Raw genomic sequence first — 8408 nt, 5'->3', positions numbered from 1 at the left:
GGCAAGGAGAGGAGGGGGGCTTGAAGGTCTCCACCTTGGCGGGTCCAGCCGTGGAGGCGCATCTTGTGTGAGTGTGAGTGTGAGTGAGTGAGTGCGTGTGAGTGTGAGTGTGTGTGTATAGAGAGACAGCCCCCAACCCCGGCCCGCCGCTCCCTGCCCGCCCCGCCTGTCACCCCCGTCCCTCGGAGCCCGCGGGACCTGGCCGGCGAACTCAACAGGCCCGACCCGGCGCGGGGCCTGGGGCGGGAGGAGGCGGCGGGGAAGCGCAGAGAGGCTCGGCTTCTTGAGCGGGGCAGGGGCGCCCTCCGCCGTCCACGGCCACACCACCCCGAACGCGCCCGATCTCGTCTGGTCTCGGAAGCTAAGCAGGGTCGGGCCTGGTTAGAACTTGGATGGGAGACCGCCCGGGAATACCGGGTGCCGTAGGCTTCTTCTTTTTTTTTTTGCCTCTGGTTCTGTCGCGTTTCTGGGAGTGCGGGGGCGGCCCGGGGTGGGGGGGACCCCCACCCTCGGCGCCCGCCGCGGTGCCTGGCGCCCCAGCCCGCACCGTGGGGCCTCCTCTTGTCCCGAGCCGTGACACCGCCGCCACGCGGCAGCATGCCTGGCTTCTGGACAGTCAGGTCTCAGACCAAAGGTCTGCTCTGTGGGAGCCGACACGCTGGAGGAAACCTTGAGAGTCTGAGAGGGGAGGGAGTTCCAGAAGAAGGCCAGGATGTCATTTTGAGGGAGTATGTGACCAGAACTCCTCCCGTTGCTTTTGGGGTTCTATGGGCTACACGTAGGAATCTTTGGTGGTGGCACCTGATGTTCGGGGATCCGGAGTCACACCCAGACCTGCTCCACAGGCCTCCTTTTACTTTTCTCTTCGGATTCATTTTTTTTTTTTTTTTGAGACAGAGTCTCGGTTTGTTGCCCAGGCTAGAGTGAGTGCCGTGGCGTCAGCCTAGCTCACAGCAACTTCAAACTCCTGGGCTCGAGTGATCCTTCTGCCTCAGCCTCCCGGGTAGCTGGGACTGCAGGCATGCGCCACCATGCCCCGCTAATTTTTTATATATATATCAGTTGGCCAATTAATTTCTTTCTATTTATAGTAGAGACGGGGTCTCGCTCTTGCTCAGGCTGGTTTTGAACTCCTGACCTTGAGCAATCCGCCCGCCTCGGCCTCCCAAGAGCTAGGATTACAGGCGTGAGCCACAGCGCCCGGCCGGATTCATTATTTTTAAAAAGTGTCTCTTATCTCTATTATTGCATTTTCTTTTCTCTCTCTTTTCAAGCAGATGATGGGAGTCCAAGTGTTAAGGTGACATGTGTTGCCCGTGCCCCCCTCCCCCCCCCGTGTTCTTATTCATTTACCTCTCATGTTGTTCCAGCATATTGTGGGGGCACCAATGTTAAGGTCGGGTGCGTTGCCCTCTCCCAGCCTCCCCCCTCGGGTCAGAGCTTCAAGTGCGCCCATCCCCCAGTCGGTGCGTACCCACCCCATTCCTAATGGATGTGTATGCCCATCCCCTCCCCCCACCCGCCCGACACCCACCCGAAGAAGGTGATTCCTCTGTGTCCACTTAGGTGTCCATCGGTTCGTACCCATTTGCTGGTGAGCGCGAGCACGTGGTGCTCGTGTGTCCATTCTTGGGATACTTGGCTTACTGGAACGGGTTCCAGCTCTGGCCAGGAGAACCACGAGAGGTGCCCCCTCACCGCTGCTCCTCATAGCCGAATAGCACTCCGTGGTGTCCACGGGCCACATTTTACTTACCCACTCGTGGGTCGATGGGCACTCGGGTGGCTTCCAGGTCTTTGCGATTGTGACTTGTGCCCTGACACTAACCCTAACCCTTACCCAGCCCGTCTCCTCCACGGCCCCTGCCTGACTGACTCCTTCCCGCCCGGCCTGTCACCTGTCACCGTCCTCTGCCCCTGCCTGACACGCTCCTCCCCGCCCGGGCCGTCACCGTCCTCGGCCCCTGCCTGACGGGGCTCCTCCGTCGCCTGGGCCTTCCAAGGGCTTGGTGTGGACGCTGGTTCCAGGACGCCCTCCCAGGAACCCGGTAGCAGGGCGGCCGCAGCGTCTCGCGCAACCCAACCGTCCGCCGGCTGGCCGCCGTCGCTAAGTGGCCTGCGGGGGACGTGCTCCCGCTGTGCCGTGGGGGCCCAGCCTGGTGTCTTCTCTGAGGCCCCGCGGCTGCCGCTCCCCGCAAGGGGATAGCCGCGGAGGTGGGGACCGCCTCCTCATGGGGACGTACACCCAGCTCTCCACGTCGGATTCCGGGGCTCTCTGTCCTGCCAGAAGGCCCAGCTGGCCTGCGGGTCCTTAGAGTGGCAAAAACATCCGAAAACTGAGATTGAGGGTCCGGTGGGTGTCTGCACTTTTGTGCTGGGCTCCCCAGGGAGGCCCGGGGGCTGGCTGGACAACGCGGTCTGCTGGGCTGGGGGGGGGGGTTTGGAGGAGCAACTGATGCCCTTTGCACTTTGGGTAGCAAGTGTCTGAGGTGTCTCTGGGCCCTGTGCCATGTGGGGGCGGGGGCGGGGGCGGGGTGGGAGGAGGAGGAGGAGGAGGAGGAGGAGGAGGAGGAGGAGGAGGAGGAGGTGGGAAGGGCCGTGGCCTGCAGTCGTGTTCCCCGGGGTGGCACAGCATGTGGCTTCTTCCACAGGCTGCTTGGGCTGGGCTCCCTGCACCTGGGCCTTTGGAGGACTGGCCCTGTGCTTGCCAACACTTCCTGCAGGGACCCAGAGCTGGGAGGTTGCATCTCTCAGCCCTGGGTCGGGCAGAGCCCCAGCGGGCCAGGCCCACAACCTCTCTCAGCAGGGGTCCCCCAGAAGGCTCCTTTGGGACCAGGATTCTCTTGCGGGTGACTCTTTAAGGTCTGGCCCCTGGATGGAGGGGCACCAGGAGTAGAGGAGCAGGAAGGGGAAGGGGGTGGCCATGCGAGGGGACACTTTCAGGCCAAGTCCCAGCTTCAGTCTGATCCTCCTGGGAACGCCGGGGTGGACATCACACCTCCTGGTTGCCCCGCTCTGAGACCAGGAGCCGGGCTTCGCATTCCCACAGCAGCCAGTCGTGGGCTGAGGACACCTGGGGCGTTGGGAACTCCCTGGCTTCTCCTTGGTTTAACATCTGGAGCTGCTTGTGAATTGTGCCGCCACACACACCCGAGTGCAGGTGTCTTCTGCACAGACTGCGGGCCTCGCTCTTCTGAATGCCGCTAGCTCGCGACCCACCCACGGGTGAACCTGGTCAGGGTACTTTCTCTCAGGGGCAGACTCTGATCCGGGCGGGCTACCGGTGTCTCTGTTTGCTCCTTTCTTTCTTCCACTTCGGGAAAGGCTTCCTTACTGGGTGTGGAAATCTCCTATGCCTTTCCTCGCCTATTCTGTCAGCTCTAAAATTCTCTTTCAGTTGCCACCCTCACAGATGGATTAGGAAACTCTTTGCGGTGCACTCATTAGTGAAATGACCTCAATGACGCTGGAATCCAATATCTAATCGCCGATTTTTGGCGAGTCCACACGCCAGGGTGGTTGGGGTCCAATGCAGCCCCGGCCAGGCCCAGGCCCCTTGGACTGGGCCACAGGAGGACACAGAGGAGGGTCCCGGCCCCCACGGTAGGTAGAGGTGCGGGCAGTTCTCCAAGGGCTTGGGTGTTTTCCAGAGGGAGGAGATGGAGGGGACTGATTTCTTCAGCGCCCCACAAACCACGCCACCCCACCCCACCCATGGGACACATCCCGAGAGAGAGAGACGCCCCATACACTGGCTCCCCTCCCCCGTGCGCTGTGCCCCAGCCCTGGCCCGGGGGAATAGGCGGCCGCCAGGCCACAGGGTGGGGGGCGCAGCTGAAAGGGGTTGTGGGGGAGGGCCGCCCCTGGCTGGGGTCAAAGGGCGAGTGGCCCGCCCCTCCCGCCCGTGCGCAGTCAGCAGCCCCGGCACGCTGGGGGTGGGGGGCGGGGAGGTGAAGGAGGCCAGGCAAGGAGAGGAGGGGGGCTTGAAGGTCTCCACCTTGGCGGGTCCAGCCGTGGAGGCGCATCTTGTGTGAGTGTGAGTGTGAGTGAGTGAGTGAGTGTGAGTGTGAGTGTGTGTGTATACAGAGACAGCCCCCAACCCCGGCCCGCCGCTCCCTGCCCGCCCCGCCTGTCACCCCCGTCCCTCGGAGCCCGCGGGACCCGGCCGGCGAACTCAACAGGCCCGACCCGGCGCGGGGCCTGGGGCGGGAGGAGGCGGCGGGGAAGCGCGGAGAGGCTCGGCTTCTTGAGCGGGGCAGGGGCGCCCTCCGCCGTCCACGGCCACGCCGTCCACGGCCACACCACCCCGAACGCGCCCGATCCCGTCTGGTCTCGGAAGCTAAGCAGGGTCGGGCCTGGTTAGAACTTGGATGGGAGACCGCCCGGGAATACCGGGTGCCGTAGGCTTCTTCTTTTTTTTTTTGCCTCTGGTTCTGTCGCGTTTCTGGGAGTGCGGGGGCGGCCCGGGGTGGGGGGGACCCCCACCCTCGGCGCCCGCCGCGGTGCCTGGCGCCCCAGCCCGCACCGTGGGGCCTCCTCTTGTCCCGAGCCGTGACACCGCCGCCACGCGGCAGCATGCCTGGCTTCTGGACAGTCAGGTCTCAGACCAAAGGTCTGCTCTGTGGGAGCCGACACGCTGGAGGAAACCTTGAGAGTCTGAGAGGGGAGGGAGTTCCAGAAGAAGGCCAGGATGTCATTTTGAGGGAGTATGTGACCAGAACTCCTCCCGTTGCTTTTGGGGTTCTATGGGCTACACGTAGGAATCTTTGGTGGTGGCACCTGATGTTCGGGGATCCGGAGTCACACCCAGACCTGCTCCACAGGCCTCCTTTTACTTTTCTCTTCGGATTCATTTTTTTTTTTTTTTTTGAGACAGAGTCTCGGTTTGTTGCCCAGGCTAGAGTGAGTGCCGTGGCGTCAGCCTAGCTCACAGCAACTTCAAACTCCTGGGCTCGAGTGATCCTTCTGCCTCAGCCTCCCGGGTAGCTGGGACTGCAGGCATGCGCCACCATGCCCCGCTAATTTTTTATATATATATCAGTTGGCCAATTAATTTCTTTCTATTTATAGTAGAGACGGGGTCTCGCTCTTGCTCAGGCTGGTTTTGAACTCCTGACCTTGAGCAATCCGCCCGCCTCGGCCTCCCAAGAGCTAGGATTACAGGCGTGAGCCACAGCGCCCGGCCGGATTCATTATTTTTAAAAAGTGTCTCTTATCTCTATTATTGCATTTTCTTTTCTCTCTCTTTTCAAGCAGATGATGGGAGTCCAAGTGTTAAGGTGACATGTGTTGCCCGTGCCCCCCTCCCCCCCCCGTGTTCTTATTCATTTACCTCTCATGTTGTTCCAGCATATTGTGGGGGCACCAATGTTAAGGTCGGGTGCGTTGCCCTCTCCCAGCCTCCCCCCTCGGGTCAGAGCTTCAAGTGCGCCCATCCCCCAGTCGGTGCGTACCCACCCCATTCCTAATGGATGTGTATGCCCATCCCCTCCCCCCACCCGCCCGACACCCACCCGAAGAAGGTGATTCCTCTGTGTCCACTTAGGTGTCCATCGGTTCGTACCCATTTGCTGGTGAGCGCGAGCACGTGGTGCTCGTGTGTCCATTCTTGGGATACTTGGCTTACTGGAACGGGTTCCAGCTCTGGCCAGGAGAACCACGAGAGGTGCCCCCTCACCGCTGCTCCTCATAGCCGAATAGCACTCCGTGGTGTCCACGGGCCACATTTTACTTACCCACTCGTGGGTCGATGGGCACTCGGGTGGCTTCCAGGTCTTTGCGATTGTGACTTGTGCCCTGACACTAACCCTAACCCTTACCCAGCCCGTCTCCTCCACGGCCCCTGCCTGACTGACTCCTTCCCGCCCGGCCTGTCACCTGTCACCGTCCTCTGCCCCTGCCTGACACGCTCCTCCCCGCCCGGGCCGTCACCGTCCTCGGCCCCTGCCTGACGGGGCTCCTCCGTCGCCTGGGCCTTCCAAGGGCTTGGTGTGGACGCTGGTTCCAGGACGCCCTCCCAGGAACCCGGTAGCAGGGCGGCCGCAGCGTCTCGCGCAACCCAACCGTCCGCCGGCTGGCCGCCGTCGCTAAGTGGCCTGCGGGGGACGTGCTCCCGCTGTGCCGTGGGGGCCCAGCCTGGTGTCTTCTCTGAGGCCCCGCGGCTGCCGCTCCCCGCAAGGGGATAGCCGCGGAGGTGGGGACCGCCTCCTCATGGGGACGTACACCCAGCTCTCCACGTCGGATTCCGGGGCTCTCTGTCCTGCCAGAAGGCCCAGCTGGCCTGCGGGTCCTTAGAGTGGCAAAAACATCCGAAAACTGAGATTGAGGGTCCGGTGGGTGTCTGCACTTTTGTGCTGGGCTCCCCAGGGAGGCCCGGGGGCTGGCTGGACAACGCGGTCTGCTGGGCTGGGGGGGGGGGGTTTGGAGGAGCAACTGATGCCCTTTGCACTTTGGGTAGCAAGTGTCTGAGGTGTCTCTGGGCCCTGTGCCATGTGGGGGCGGGGGCGGGGGCGGGGTGGGAGGAGGAGGAGGAGGAGGAGGAGGAGGAGGAGGAGGAGGAGGAGGAGGAGGAGGAGGTGGGAAGGGCCGTGGCCTGCAGTCGTGTTCCCCGGGGTGGCACAGCATGTGGCTTCTTCCACAGGCTGCTTGGGCTGGGCTCCCTGCACCTGGGCCTTTGGAGGACTGGCCCTGTGCTTGCCAACACTTCCTGCAGGGACCCAGAGCTGGGAGGTTGCATCTCTCAGCCCTGGGTCGGGCAGAGCCCCAGCGGGCCAGGCCCACAACCTCTCTCAGCAGGGGTCCCCCAGAAGGCTCCTTTGGGACCAGGATTCTCTTGCGGGTGACTCTTTAAGGTCTGGCCCCTGGATGGAGGGGCACCAGGAGTAGAGGAGCAGGAAGGGGAAGGGGGTGGCCATGCGAGGGGACACTTTCAGGCCAAGTCCCAGCTTCAGTCTGATCCTCCTGGGAACGCCGGGGTGGACATCACACCTCCTGGTTGCCCCGCTCTGAGACCAGGAGCCGGGCTTCGCATTCCCACAGCAGCCAGTCGTGGGCTGAGGACACCTGGGGCGTTGGGAACTCCCTGGCTTCTCCTTGGTTTAACATCTGGAGCTGCTTGTGAATTGTGCCGCCACACACACCCGAGTGCAGGTGTCTTCCGCACAGACTGCGGGCCTCGCTCTTCTGAATGCCGCTAGCTCGCGACCCACCCACGGGTGAACCTGGTCAGGGTACTTTCTCTCAGGGGCAGACTCTGATCCGGGCGGGCTACCGGTGTCTCTGTTTGCTCCTTTCTTTCTTCCACTTCGGGAAAGGCTTCCTTACTGGGTGTGGAAATCTCCTATGCCTTTCCTCGCCTATTCTGTCAGCTCTAAAATTCTCTTTCGGTTGCCACCCTCACAGATGGATTAGGAAACTCTTTGCGGTGCACTCATTAGTGAAATGACCTCAATGACGCTGGAATCCAATATCTAATCGCCGATTTTTGGCGAGTCCACACGCCAGGGTGGTTGGGGTCCAATGCAGCCCCGGCCAGGCCCAGGCCCCTTGGACTGGGCCACAGGAGGACACAGAGGAGGGTCCCGGCCCCCACGGTAGGTAGAGGTGCGGGCAGTTCTCCAAGGGCTTGGGTGTTTTCCAGAGGGAGGAGATGGAGGGGACTGATTTCTTCAGCGCCCCACAAACCACGCCACCCCACCCCACCCATGGGACACATCCCGAGAGAGAGAGACGCCCCATACACTGGCTCCCCTCCCCCGTGCGCTGTGCCCCAGCCCTGGCCCGGGGGAATAGGCGGCCGCCAGGCCACAGGGTGGGGGGCGCAGCTGAAAGGGGTTGTGGGGGAGGGCCGCCCCTGGCTGGGGTCAAAGGGCGAGTGGCCCGCCCCTCCCGCCCGTGCGCAGTCAGCAGCCCCGGCACGCTGGGGGTGGGGGGCGGGGAGGTGAAGGAGGCCAGGCAAGGAGAGGAGGGGGGCTTGAAGGTCTCCACCTTGGCGGGTCCAGCCGTGGAGGCGCATCTTGTGTGAGTGTGAGTGTGAGTGAGTGAGTGAGTGTGAGTGTGAGTGTGTGTGTATACAGAGACAGCCCCCAACCCCGGCCCGCCGCTCCCTGCCCGCCCCGCCTGTCACCCCCGTCCCTCGGAGCCCGCGGGACCCGGCCGGCGAACTCAACAGGCCCGACCCTGCGCGGGGCCTGGGGCGGGAGGAGGCGGCGGGGAAGCGCGGAGAGGCTCGGCTTCTTGAGCGGGGCAGGGGCGCCCTCCGCCGTCCACGGCCACGCCGTCCACGGCCACACCACCGGGAACGCGCCCGATCCCGTCTGGTCTCGGAAGCTAAGCAGGGTCGGGCCTGGTTAGAACTTGGATGGGAGACCGCCCGGGAATACCGGGTGCCGTAGGCTTCTTCTTTTTTT

The 8408-nt window shown here is 63.1% G+C and overlaps 3 pseudogenes; all 3 read left to right on the top strand.

Moving 5' to 3' along the window:
* The first annotated feature begins 310 nt into the window (after window positions 1-310).
* Window positions 311-429, top strand: LOC142868853 (uncharacterized; annotated as a pseudogene).
* A 3859-nt stretch (window positions 430-4288) lies between these two features.
* LOC142868871 (uncharacterized) lies at window positions 4289-4407 on the top strand (annotated as a pseudogene).
* Window positions 4408-8277: 3870 nt separating this feature from the next.
* Window positions 8278-8396, top strand: LOC142868868 (uncharacterized; annotated as a pseudogene).
* Window positions 8397-8408: the final 12 nt, after the last annotated feature.

The sequence above is a fragment of the Microcebus murinus genome, unplaced genomic scaffold, assembly GCF_040939455.1.
Source record: "Microcebus murinus isolate Inina unplaced genomic scaffold, M.murinus_Inina_mat1.0 scaf045_hap2_Mmur4.0, whole genome shotgun sequence".
Lineage (NCBI taxonomy): Eukaryota > Metazoa > Chordata > Mammalia > Primates > Cheirogaleidae > Microcebus > Microcebus murinus.
This window is presented reverse-complemented; position numbering and strand designations above follow the sequence as displayed.